Raw genomic sequence first — 14,748 nt, 5'->3', positions numbered from 1 at the left:
AGAAAAATCCATCAGTAACAAAATAAAAAGGACGAGGCAATACTGAAAAAAAAATAACAGAGTAGCGTTAACAAAGCCGTATCATCACCAACAACAACAACAACAACGACAGTACCAACAACAACAACATCAACAAGAGCATCATCACCACCACCACCAGCAACAACAACAACAACAGTACCACCAACAACAACAACAATAACAACAACAACAACAACAACAACAGTACCACCACCACCAACAACAACAGCAACTTCACCACCACCACCACCACCAACAACAACAACAACAACAACAACAACAACAACAACAACAACAACAACAACAACAATAACAACAACAACAGTACCACCACCACCAACAGCAACTTCACCACCGCCACCATCACCACCACCACCACCACCACCACCAACAACAACAACAACAACAACAACAACAACAACAACAACAACACCGTCACACTAGCAGCAGCGGCAGTAGCAATCCAGAACACAATTAATATCAATCTGCATCCCATCCAGCAACAACACTACGAGAGCGAGAAAAAAAAATGAAAGTACTCCGATGACAATAAAACAGGTGACATAAAAACAGCTGACTCAACATGTTACAACACGACACAACACGACACGACACGCCCGCAACCCCCCCTCCTCCCTCTCCCCCCTCCCAACCCCCTGCAGGCTTTAAGTAATTTAATCTAACAGGGTCGAGTCTGTCGGCGGAGTTTTTCTTCATTAACTCAGACAAATGGTGTGTGTGTGTGTGTGTGTGTGTGTGTGTGTGTGTGTGTGTGTTCTTGTCTGTCTATCTATCTGTATGTTTGTATCTATCAATCTGTCTGTCTGTCTATCGGTTTATATGTGTTTCTTTATATTTGTCCTTGTCTCACCTCCAGTTAGTCGTCTATTTACTCATCTCCTTCCTAAACACTTTTATTCTCATTTATCTCAATCACCTGTACATCACCTGCCCTTACCAAACACATAGCTACCATACACTCATTTATCTTACCCATTTACCTATTTTCCTATTTACCAGTCTTTACTTTATACCACCACAGACACTAAACACATTATTCCCGTTTTAAGCAACAACAAACACTGCCAGAGTACCCTTCCCTGCAGTCCCCTCCTTCTCCCCTCCTCCCAAAACGCCTCAGCAATGGTGATATAAAAGTTGAAATCCACCGTAATAAAAGCGCCCAAAGTATATAATATCCAACCTCATTTTCCGACCCGCTTTATCCTGTCCAGTGTCACCTCGCGCGCCAGGAAGTCGTTTCTCACACCTTGATAAGAGAGTTTAGAGGATATTTTGCCTCAGTTGTTGCTGCTGAGAATTTAACGTGCGGGGGGGGAACGCAAGACGACGGTGGGTGTGTGGGTGTTGCCATGGAGGGCTGGGGGCGTGGGACGTGGGGGAAGGCGTGAAGGAAGAGGGAGGAGAAGTAAAGGTGGAGGCAATATTTGAAAAAGGAAGAATACGAAAAGGAAAGGGAAGAGTTTGGGGCGCGTGGGAAGGAAGAGTGAAGGAAAGGAAAAGTGGAGGAACTGTTTGGTAGAGGAATAAGAAAAAGGAAAGGGAAAAGAGGTCTAAATGGTTTATTAATGAAGTAAAAAGGGCTAAGGAGAAGAATGAGGAATGAGAAGGGGGGAGGAAAAGAAAGAATTGAGGTGGGCTTTGTGGAGGAGATAGGAGTAAAGAGGAAGAATAAGAAAAAGGAGAGAGGAAAAGAGGGGACGAGACGAAGGATGTGCGCATGGAAATGGAATAGCAGGTAAAGAAAGAGGGAAGCAGATGTGAAGGAAACTAAATGAAAGAGTAAGAAGTAGAAGGTGAAAAAGATTAAGGTAGGAAGGATGGACAATAAAGTAGATAAAGAGAATAATGTGGGAAGGGAGTAAAGAGGAACTAAGAAGAATAAGGAAAGAGAAAGGAAAGAAGATTAAAATGACAGTTTGGAAGAGGTAAGGGAGAAGGGAATAAATGAAGATGGGCGAAGAGGAGGAGGGAGAGTGGATGGGGGAAGAAGAAGAAGAAGAAAAGAAAAAGAAGAATGGTTGCAAGCAGTGGCGTCGTTAGCCTTGGGCTTCCGGGACTTGAGCCCCGAATGTTTTGACTCTAGCCCGAACCTTTTTTCTCCCCCGGGCCCCGTGCCCCCGTCCCTCCGAAAAATAATAAATAAATATTCTCCACAAAAAAAAACCACTCACCGCCGAGCGCCGAGCGCTGAGAGAGACAGCGTGGACTGGACACTCGGCACTGCATTCAAATTTCAACTGCCATCTGCCTCATGCAGGGCTCCAGCCCTGCATGAGGCATGACAATGATACAGGCATGACAATGATAGAGCAGAGAATACAGGTCACCATACAACAACAGGTCACCTGATTCAGGTCACCATACACAACCACTGCCAGTGCCACTTCAGCCATTGGCGGATCCAAGGGGGAAGCCCAGCCCCCTCCCCTATGGTCCTGAGCGGATACAGGAAAACTAGCTCAAAAGCGCGCTGCGGCTATAACAATGCTTTTTCTCAGAGGAATCTGCCGTCTCATTCGGATCCGAAGAGGAACACTGGCCGCCCAGGAATGCTTTGGCACCAAGACCAGTCGTTATGCCCATTGATTCAGGTCAGTCCACCAGTTATTCAGGAGCAGGACTGCCGAGAATGGCGAACCGGTAATGCTAATGCCCCTCAACCCGCAAAAATCCTGGCATCGGGGCCCCCCCAAAAAAAAAAAAAAATTATTCCTGGATCCGCGCCTGACTTCAGCAGGTTGACATTGTGCAGGCGGTGGACGTGACCCTGTCTCCTGTTCTCAAGAAGTTCCAAGTTCCAACACGTGTCTCAAGTAAGATTTGTCAAACAGACAGTCCTAGAGAATATACAATTTCAACTGTGCTGATGTTAATTTATACTACTTCCTAAATGTTTTTTTTTTTTTTTCCAGGTATTGTACTGTATACGTCCGCTATTTGAACGGAGCTGATGTTATTGATGTAGTTCATACTAAAGATTATATTTTGAAGCCATATACCAGTAGTCTGAGCAGTTTGTAGTTTACTGTGCAATCTGGGAGTGTAGACGTAGGTATGTGTTTATCTTAGGTGCATGGTGGTGAACGCAAACAGGTCCCCCCCCCCCACCGCCTCCCCCAACACACACTTTTTTTTTCACTCACTGTAAACTTCAGCTCCCAATGTTTTTCTCTTAACCCCGAATGTTTTGAACCCTAGAAACGCCCCTGGTTGCAAGTACGTAATAGTTGTTCATTTAGGTTTTCTCTCCTCTTCGTTTTCTTCTTTTGCTCCTTCTTCTTCTTCTTCTTCTTTTTCTTCTTCTTCTTCTTCTTCTTCTTCTTCTTCTTCTTCTTCTTCTTCTTCCTCTTCGGTAAATATGAGATCTATTTTTATTTTCTTCACATTCGTCAGCTTTCTCCTTTGAAGCATACCGCAGAGTACCCTTAAAAATACTTCCTTTATGCGCCGTAGAAAACGAGATTCTATTGGGACACTACGATTATTTAACTTGGGACCAGTAAACGGTGAGGAATTTACTCACCTTCCTTTGGTCACTTTTGGCAGATTTTTTATGGGGGCTACCCGCTAAAGGGCATCAGAATATACAGTCTCTCTCTCTCTCTCTCTCTCTCTCTCTCTCTCTCTCTCTCTCTCTCTCTCTCTCTCTCTCTCTCTCTCTCTCTCTCTCTCTCTCTCTCTCTCTCTCGTTTACTTGATTTGTTGATGTCCAAAGAGAAACCGCCAATAGGAATAGAAAAATATAGATAACATAATAATGACAATTAAAATAAAAATAATGGCAATGGTCGAACACACAGGATAAAGGGAATAGATATGGAGGGAAAGAGTACCTTCGTGGCGCACAGGGAAATAACTGATGTAAAAGGACCCAAGGCATGTTATGCAAGCATTATGCATGAATATATTATCATCTTATTCCCGGCAACAAAACAAAAGTTAAGCACAGTTATTTTTTTCTTATTTACCAAGATTAATGTTCTTTCAGCTGTGCTCAGTGAGTATCCTGCATTTGCCCCTAGATTGTTGTTCATTTGTTCAGTCCCTGATGTCTACTCCCCTGACTAAAGCAAGGCCTTTATTTTTTTAGCACTTGTCTCCTACCATTGTGTCTTTTTAGTTTCATGGTGCTACCTCCACATGTATTCTTAGTTGTATGATCACATTATCTACTGCTCCTCCCTTCTCCTTTGTTGTTTACTTGCAACAATAAATTATCAATCAATCAATCAATCAATTTGTGAATAGTTACCATTCGAAAGACAAGAATGTTTTACCTATTCCTTTAGTTTAGCAATAGGCCATGTGTTTGACCGAGTTGAAAAAATATCTGAATTTTATACGCTAGTTTGAAATAAACAATATTTTAGATGAATGTAGGAAGTTTTATCGAGCATTTTCCCGTTTGAAAGACACTTAACACTTAACATTTAGCTGGGTCCCCCCGAGCCTTATGGGAGGGCCCCCGATGGACTGTAACATAGGTAAACTTCCTTGCCTTCACCGGTGGCTAAGAAGAACGCGTCAAATGTTACATAAGACAAACAATATCAAATTTTGACCTTGCCATGTAGCAAATAGTTTAGCAGAAGTAGTAGTAGTAGTAGTAGTAGTAGTGGTGGTGGTAGTAGTAGTAGTAGTAGTAGTAGTAGTAGTAGTATTGGTGGTAGTAGTAGTAGCAGTAGTAGTAGTAGTAGTAGTAGTAGTAGTAGTAGTAGTGGTGGTGGTAGTAGTAGTAATAGTAGTAGTAGTAGTAGTAGTAGTAGTGGTAGTAGTAGTAGTAGTAGTAGTAGTAGTAGTAGTAGTAGATGTAGTAGTAGTAGTGCGTGCCGGACATATTCCCCCCTGGACATTTACCTCTCCGGATCTTTTCCCCCTTGACAAACTCCCCCATGAACATATTCCCTTCTGGACATTTCGCCCTCCAGACATATTCCATCCTCTCAATTATATATTTAATAAGAGTGAAATAATAAATAAATGAATAATAAAACAGACGACTGAAAATAAGAAACATATAATATATATAGAAATATGGGAAATGAGAAAGAAAGAGGGAAACGGAGGGAGTTTTTGGATGCCCTGTGCGCGTTCCCGAGGCCCTTCGACCTTCCATCCCAGAAACGATAAACGCGGTGAGCAGCTCATTCACAGCATTTATGATTAATTTCATAACTCAGTCTGGTAGTTTTAAGAAGCGAGTTGCTGCGTCGCTCTCCTCGCCTCAGTGGGGGTGTGGAGCCAAGGCCTACGCTAGGGGAGGCCTAGGCGATGGGGGAGGGGCTGACCTGAGCCACTCATCAAGGTGAGGGTAAGGTTAGCCCGCACTCCTCAGTTTCTTCCCAGGTCAGGTCAGGGTCACTGCGCGCTAATCTCCAGCCATCCCTTCCCGCAAAACAGTGTATCTTTGTGGTTTATTTTTGCGATCAATGTTATTTGGTTATGCCTAACACGTGTGCAGTTCCGAATTGCAAAGGAAACTCTCTTGTCCCTAAAATATAGGAATGAAGTTAAAAGAAAATGAGAAGGACTTACCCTGCTGTGCTTGTTTGGTGTGTAACCGTCCCTCCTGATTGCGCGCAGCCATTTTTGGGAGAGTTCCTCATCTTTCAGGAAGGAAAACACGTGCACGTGTTTTCCTTCCCGAAAGATGAGGAACTCTCCCATCTATCTATCTATTACCTTTATAAATTCAATTATTCTATATATTTTATATATACATTATTTTTTGCAGGTGTCTGAGCTGCATTTTAGGCTCGAGGACATCATGCGAGAGGCAATGCACTTCGACTAGAAGACTGGAAGGAAACTTTGCGCTAGCTTGATGAAGATTCGCCTCCAGGATGGTGCTGTTCCTTCCCAATTACTTAACTGCCCTGACTATTTATCGGGACCTGCACATGTTAGAGAAGGCCCCGACATGAAGAGAACGAGGAGGGAGCAATCTGCTATACGGGTGGCAATGGAAAGATGTATATGTGAAGTGTTTCTTTACCATTAACATTTAAGAAATAAACTAAGTACGGTTCTTTTTTTTTCTTGAAAATAAGCATCATATAAGACAGCATCATGTTTTCATCAACAAAGTACAGTATCTAACACCAAATGAATAAATGAAAAAGCAGTAAGAAGGGCAGTACTATAAGCCTTAATGTCATCAAGGGTAAGTCATTATATAGTGGGACACACGGAGGTGAAAAAAAGGAGAAGACACACAGCACAGAGCGGGGAGAGGAGAGAAGAGCGGAGCGCGGGACCACACCTTGCTGACGTCACTCCCCATCGCCTAGGCCTCCCCTCTCGTAGGCCTTGGTGGAGCGCCAGCGAGCCCAAGGTCTCCCTGGTGAGCGTGGCAGTACTGGAGGGCTCCCCGAAGGACGCCTTGATGTCCCCCGGGGCGTCCGCGGAGGTAACGGAGATCTGCTCGGGTAGGTGGGGCTCGTTAGCCGTGGTAGGCAGTCCACCTAGGAGAGCAAACTCCGAACAATAAACCCGGGCAGGTGGGGCTCGTTAGCCGTGCTAGGCAGTCCACCTATATAGGAGAGCAAACTCCGATTACAAAGCCGGGCAGGTGGAGGTCGTTAGCGTGAGCATTTCACCTAGGAGAGCAAACTCCGATAACAAAGCCGGGCAGGTGGAGGTCGTTACCGTTAGCAGTTCACCTAGGAGAGCAAACTCCGATAACAAACCCGGGCAGGTGGAGGTCGTTAGCGTGAGCAGTTCACCTAGGAGAGCAAACTCCGATAACAAACCCGGGCAGGTGGAGGTCGTTAGCGTGAGCAGTTCACCTAGGAGAGCAAACTCCGATAACAAAGCCGGGCAGGTGGAGGTCGTTAGCGTGAGCAGTTCACCTAGGAGAGCAAACTCCGATTACAAAGCCGGGCAGGTGGAGGTCGTTAGCGTGAGCAGTTCACCTAGGGGAGCAAACTCCGATAACAAAGCCGGGCAGGTGGAGGTCGTTAGGGTGAGCAGTTCACCTAGGAGAGCAAACTCCGATTACAAACCCGGGCAGGTGGAGGTCGTTAGCGTGAGCAGTTCACCTAGGAGAGCAAACTCCGATTACAAAGCCGGGCAGGTGGAGGTCGTTAGCGTGAGCAGTTCACCTAGGAGAGCAAACTCCGATTACAAACCCGGGCAGGTGGAGGTCGTTAGCGTGAGCAGTTCACCTAGGAGAGCAAACTCCGATAACAAAGCCGGGCAGGTGGAGGTCGTTAGCGTGAGCAGTTCACCTAGGAGAGCAAACTCCGATTACAAACCCGGGCAGGTGGAGGTCGTTAGCGTGAGCAGTTCACCTAGGAGAGCAAACTCCGATAACAAACCCGGGCAGGTGGAGGTCGTTAGCGTGAGCAGTTCACCTAGGAGAGCAAACTCCAATAACAAACCCGGGCAGGTGGAGGTCGTTAGCCTGAGCAGTTCACCTAGGAGAGCAAACTCCGATTACAAAGCCGGGCAGGCGGAGGTCGTTAGCGTGAGCAGTTCACCTAGGAGAGCAAACTCCGATAACAAACCCGGGCAGGTGGAGGTCGTTAGCGTGAACAGTTCACCTAGGAGAGCAAACTCCGATTACAAAGCCGGGCAGGTGGAGGTCGTTAGCGTGAGCAGTTAACCTAGGAGAGCAAACTCCGATAATAAAGCCGGGCAGGTGGAGGTCGTTAGCGTGAGCAGTTCACCTAGGAGAGCAAACTCTGATTACAAACCCGCGCAGGTAGAGGTCGTTAGCGTGAGCAGTTCACCAGGAGAGCAAACTCCGATTACAAACCCGGGCAGGTGGAGGTCGTCAGCGTGAGCAGTTCACCTAGGAGAGCAAACTCCGATTACAAACCCGGGCAGGTGGAGGTCGTCAGCGTGAGCAGTTCACCTAGGAGAGCAAACTCCGATTACAAACCCCGGCAGGTGGAGGTCGTCAGCGTGAGCAGTTCACCTAGGAGAGCAAACTCCGATTACAAACCCGGGCAGGTGGAGGTCGTCAGCGTGAGCAGTTCACCTAGGAGAGCAAACTCCGATTACAAAGCCGGGCAGGTGGAAGTCGTTACCGTGAGCAGTTCACCTAGGAGAGCAAACTCCGATTACAAAGCCGGGCAGGTGGAGGTCGTCAGCGTGAACAGTTCACCTAGGAGAGCAAACTCCGATTACAAAGCCGGGCAGGTGGAGGTCGTTAGCGTTAGCAGTTCACCTAGGAGAGCAAACTCCGATAACAAAGCCAGGCAGGTGGAGGTCGTTAGCGTTAGCAGTTCACCTAGGAGAGCAAACTCCGATTACAAAGCCAGGCAGGTGGAGGTCGTTAGCGTTAGCAGTTCACCTAGGAGAGCAAACTCCGATTACAAAGCCGGGCAGGTGGAGGTCGTTAGCGTTAGCAGCTCACCTAGGAGAAGGACAACTCTGATCACGAACCCGGGCAGGTGGGGATCGTTAGACGAGGTAGGCAGTCCTCCTAGGAGAAGGAAAACTCCGAATTCAAACCAACCAACTAACAATCTATTTATAACTATCAAACCGGCTAACTCATAGCTAGCTCTTTGAATAGCAATCAAACTAACTTCCTGCCTTCCTACCTACTTAACTAATTAACTATAACTGTTTGACAATATATTAAGGTAACTATCTAACTAACTAAATAAGAAACTATACTCGCCGCAACCTTACGTGGCGAAATGGGGGCCCCATCACCCTCAGAGCGCATAGGATTGGCTGTATGTGTGTGTGTGTGTGTGTGTGTGTGATGCTTGGAGGCGTCCTTGGATGCAGTTGTTTTGCTTGCTACTGATAACACCTATTCCCGCTGGTACTGTGGTTTCCTAGCTTTTCTTTGTTATTGTTACTCTCTCTCTCTCTCTCTCTCTCTCTCTCTCTCTCTCTCTCTCTCTCTCTCTCTCTCTCCAGGCCCGTAAGTAGGCAGACTTTTTTGGGGGGGGTAAGAGGGCATCATAGGTTCATGAGTTAGAAGGGAGGGTAGCGAGAGAAACAAGTATGCCCAGGTGGAGATTTTTTTTTTTTTCTTTTCTTTTTTTAATAAACACTTTTAGGGGCATTTTAAGGCCGATATAGAAAACGTTGGCTATAAACCCCCTAGCCCCACCAGAAATTACGGCCCTGTTATATTGCCATTGTTTAGAGTTCATGTAATATAATTAAGACGAAAATGTTGTTGCCTCTTGCTTCTTACTACCTCTTAAATTTAGGATATGCTGTCATCTTTAGAGAGTTCTTGTTAAATAAAACACGAGAATGTTACCACTTCCTTTTCTTAGTGTTTATATAGCTCTTAGTGTTTGGATATGCTGTCATTTTTTAGAGTTCTTGTAATATGAAACTCGAGAATGTTACCTCTTCCTTTTCTTCTTAGTGTTTCGCTCTTAATGTTAGGATATGTTGTCTTTTATTAGTTTTTTTGTGATATAAGACGAGAATGTTAATTGTTACTGCTTGTTTCTCTTCACACTTTAGGATGTGCTGTCATTTTTTTTTCCAAGTTACATACGTTCTGTGTTTCCTCATTGAAGTTCTAACATGAGAGATGATTACGGGATATTCTTGCAAGTTTTACGTTTTATATATTTTTCATTTATTGTCTCACCATGATGTGTTTAATAAAAGGGAACTGTTCACACCAAATTCCGTTCCTTATTTTTTCTTTGTGTTATACCCGTCCACCGCTATAGAAGTTGAATAGTAGTAAACATATCGTAGTTATATAGTAGCCTTTTAACATTGTAAAAATAGTATTACACTTCAATGGAGGAAAACTAAAACATAAAATTAAGTTACATGTATTTTTCTAGCTATACTTTCTCTCCATGTCTTTATTCCTTTGTGCGGAGTAGTGTCGCGCAGCATTCCGGTTAAAAGGCGTAGCAGGAGGGGTTGTTGAGCTCACGGGACAGGAGATAAAGAGAAAGAGTGTGCGGAAGGGAGGGAGGGAGAGAAGGGTTGCCAGCGGTTGGTATTACATGACACTCCTCTACACCTTGAAAGCATCCAAGACCTGTATTTCTAAGGCTTCCATAATGATGATAACAAGCACAGTGGATAATATTACATCTTTAGAGTAAACAACAGCTGTGTTCTAAGCCTGAATATACTCACAACAATAAAAATCAGAAATATCACGAAATCACGAGACGGCAGCTTGTCAAATCGCAGTTCCCAAGTACTTAAAGTTTGCCACGGAAGAAGAGGAAGAAGGAGGAGGAATTTAAGCCCAACAAGCTGATATAATACAGAAATAACATCTTAGTGACCTTACAGAACCACATTATCGGGGAAATAGACCGTAGTATGAGTCACGGGAGATCGAAGTGGTCGAGGATGGAGGGCTGAGGGCGAATCGATACCGTGAGCCACTCAGCCCCAAAAACTCGCCCTGTCCTACCCCAACCCTTGCCCTCGCTCCCTTCCCTTCCCCTAAACAATGAGCAGAGAGCTGAATGGTGCGCAGAGAGAGAGAGAGAGAGAGAGAGAGAGAGAGAGAGCACATCTTTGTCCTCGATCGTAGCCATTCCACTCCATCGTCTATTTCTCACACAAATCTATTTGCCTTCTATCCTTCAAAAACACTCTTTCTCACATAATAGCTTAGTGTGGGGAGGCAAATGGACGTGTGTGTGTGTGTGTGTGTGTGTGTGTGTGTGTGTGTGTGCCCAGATCTTTGTCTAACTCAACATCTGTTCTTTACATAATTAATACCTATACTCCATAAACCCAACTCACTCATTTTTCTCTCCATTACAGCTTCGTGAATCATCAAAAACATGTCAGATGAAAGCTCAGGAGAGATAAGGGAACACGAATATATGTATCTAGTTAGAGCATCTCAAAACCTGCTTTCCTCTGCCCCTCCCATGTGTCTGTCAGTCAGCCCATTATTCAACATTTCGGCGCCCAAGTCCACACATTTGACAAGGCTTTCGTAAGAGTTTTAAGCATTTCTATGTATAATTACATGACCCTGGTGATAGTGTGACACTTCTTCTGCACCATGAACCTGAAAAAACATTCATTCGAACCCAATTGATCTACTTTTAGGCCATTGGAAATAGTTGATGTGAGAGGCGGAAGCGTCTGAGAATACCAACCTCGTAATATAATCCGTGGAAAATCTCAAGGCTAGTATTTGTATATATATTTCCTCACTCTCCCACGCCAATACAATCAAAATAAACTTGTTATTAACTTAATAAAACTTCTACAAAACAACCATTCATCTCAAACACAAGTATAGAGAAGCGAGGAAAGCAGGCAGACACACGCAAGCATGAAATACACAAAAATAACCTCCGTGGTGTCAACAGAGAGAGAGAGAGAGAGAGAGAGAGAGAGAGAGAGAGAAAGGTTGCCCCGAGATATGGCAACGCCGCCCCGTGCCCAGGAAAAGTGCCCTTATGTTACCAGGAAGTGACGGGGCCCCTGTTTGCTGCCCTCTGGCGGGGGGCACGGACTGGGGGGCGAGCAGGAAGAGCTGATGAGAGAGAGAGAGAGAGAGAGAGAGAGAGAGAGAGAGAGAGAGAGAGAGAGAGAGAGAGAGAGAGATTTAAATGTTACTATTAGGTATTATCACTATTGACAATCATGAACAGACCAACTGGCTATAGATATAAAATGATCATATAAATAAACAAACATAAATGGAAGTATTGCTTAGTCTGACAACTGCTGAAAAATAAATGGTTCAGTTCATTATTAGAAAAATCAATAAATCGTAGGCCTATGCTCCACACTATAATATATACACGTTTACTATGCTTCAAAGAGATAGGATGAAGTTAGTTATATATTTCTGCTCAACTCTGACTAATATATATAATTCTTACACTTCTCACTTCTAAATCTCAAGAAGTAATAGCCATAAGTTTATTAATACCTTGATCATTAATACCTAATTACTATATTTGTCTTAATTATTGCACTTTAGAATTAGACTTAATTGTGTAATTATACATATATCCTCATGCAGAAATAAATAAATAAAAAATAGACAAATAAACAAACATAAGGGAAGACGGTGTTAGTTACGTCTGTGTGTCATCTATCAGTCAGATGTGTGTGTGTGTGTGTGTGTGTCAACCCAGCTGATCTGTCAAAACAATGGCCTCCCCCTCCCCCTCTTCCTTCACCCTTCCTCTCCCCTTCCTTCCGTGGGTGACAGGCATTTAAACGTCCATAAAAGTCACCTTCAGCCTTACTACGCTGCCCACACGCCTATCACGTTACCCTACACACACACACACACACACACACACACACAAGCACACACGCACACACACACGTAATGTAGGTTAGATCGATGGGTTGGCAATATCATGACCCACTGACACTAAATTTTTACGTTCATCATCACCATTATATATTCCTCATTGTCATCACTGTAATAATAATGATGATGGTGATGAGAAGAGGAAGAGGTAGAAGAACAAGAAAAAGAATTAAGATCAACTAGGAAAACAACACAAAACTTACACCAATGGAAGGGAAAGTGGATTTTGATAAACACGTCAGCTCGTCACATATCGCAAAAACATATCATTAGCTGCCTTTAACAAACATTTCTGGGTGCCACACGCCAACGCCAGTATATTTGGGTTGTCAGGGGAGCCGAGGGAACAGGACCCGGTTCCCAGTAGCACAAAACAATTCATTTTATCGACCGTCTCTCCCCTAACACCAAATATTGATCTAGTTCCCTCGAATCGATTTTGCATGAGCAGGATACGGCGTAGCTGCCTCCCCTCGCTTCCATGACACCTCCCCGCTAGCAACAGAGGCCTGTGCTGATATCTGAAAATGGTTCTTGGGACGGTTAGGCTTTTAATGGTCTTTTTAGTAAGGCCGTACGGTTAAAACACCCGCCAAACTTCGACCGTTACTACGGCTTTTACTCACCTTCCCCCACCCGCCGCGGAATGGACTCGCCCTCTCCATTCTCTACTACATAAGAGCATATTTACCGCCCCACGGGGATATTCACGGGAAAATATTACCCTTAGGCTGAGTATCCTATTTTAATGGATATGCACCGGCAGTTTGGCCCAGGAAAGTGGAAATCGTGGGTTCGCCTCTGTGTTGGAGGGAAATTATCCCAGGACACGATCGCCATATTTGAAAGGGCGCGAGCGGGAAGGGCCATCATTGGACAGCAAGGCCTCCCTTACTCCGCGTCTCCTCGCTCACCCCGCCCTCATTTCCCGCCCAATACCACACTCGCGCCTAGCCAAATGTTTGACGGACGCGTTGGGGTGGTTAAAATAGGTGCAGTCTAATTCATTACTAGGGAAATAAGGTTGGAAAGAGAAGGTTTTTTAGGGGAGGCGAAAGGCCCGGCTGGCGCTAGTGGAAGGATAGACATTTAAACCCGCCTTCAATGTCACGTTTCCCGGCCAGCCAATCAGCGGCCGAGTTACGTACAGCGTTGCCAAGTGTGCACGTGGCCGCTCAGGGGGGACGGGCTATCAAAACAATGTCACATGGCACACAGGTATGGCAGCCGCATGGTCCTGTGTGTGTATTCCATGACCTCCTGTTTCCCACACTATGGCAGGAGGTGTCCACGCTGCCCGCAAGCCGCCCATTGTATGCCTTCAATGCTTCTAAGGTTAATCTTCCCTTTTTCTTCCTTCTTCCTTTGTACCTCTCGTCGCTTCCTGCCTCTCCTCTTCCTCCTCCTCCCGCCCAGTCCTTCCCCCATTCATGTTTCGCCGATATTATTGCCCATGGGTACGTTTTCCTCATCTGGTTGACCTTTTTTATGAGTATTTACATTTTTGCTTGACCTGGGAACTTGCTCCAATTTTACCACAGTACGTGACCGTAACCCTCATTCATGTTCTCCAAGGCTGAGATTTCAAGGTTATGCTCCCGTCTGCATGTGGTTGTTTTCCTTTTCTCTTATTCTGCGTCATCACGGCCAAATACATCTTCTTCATCCATCATCTATTCTTCCTAGACACCCAAATACTACCTTTTCTTACAACGAGAACGCTGGAAATATAAATAATGGCTTTTTTATGTCTATTATTTTGGGATATTTTTCCTGTTGTGGCGCAGAATAGAATAAAATCCACCCTAATATTTGCGTCATCATATGTTTACGAATACATATCATCTTACTAGTGAAAAAAATCCTTATCTGGTGCGTTTTTGTCCGCCGATAAGGCTTACATATCATTGCCATGTCTTCAGGAGCTACAAATACCCTTTACGTATCCCCGGGGGGGTGCGGACTTCCCTCGGCCACGGCAGGAGCCATTCACTCCGCAACCAGCAGCGAGGCGTAGAAATACTCCATCCTAGCAACAATATACGCCCAGGTGGGGAGGAACACGGCCCATGAGGGAGTGCATGATATCGATCACTATTTCATCGTGCCCGGGTTAATGGCGCGCCAGGCCTACACGAGAAAATTAAATATGTATACGTTGATCGCCTTGACACCCTGCAGACTCCTTATATTGGGAGATTAAAGCGAATATTCCATCATGAAGACCGAGCATCCTTCCGACAAGAGGAGAGGTGTTGTCAGCCATTATCTCGCCATGTCCGGAGGTAACGCCGCTCGAGACCAACCCAGAAAAATAGATAAGGCACCCCTTGATCTCCTGACACCCGGTAGACTTCTTAGATCGGGAAATTAAAGCGAATATTCCATCATAAATGCAGAGCATCCCTGGTGGAGGCGAGGCGTTGCCATGGTAACTGTACACAGCGGACATG

Source organism: Eriocheir sinensis, chromosome 7 (assembly GCF_024679095.1).
Source record: "Eriocheir sinensis breed Jianghai 21 chromosome 7, ASM2467909v1, whole genome shotgun sequence".
Classification (NCBI taxonomy): domain Eukaryota; kingdom Metazoa; phylum Arthropoda; class Malacostraca; order Decapoda; family Varunidae; genus Eriocheir; species Eriocheir sinensis.
Note: the sequence above shows the minus strand (reverse complement) of the source record.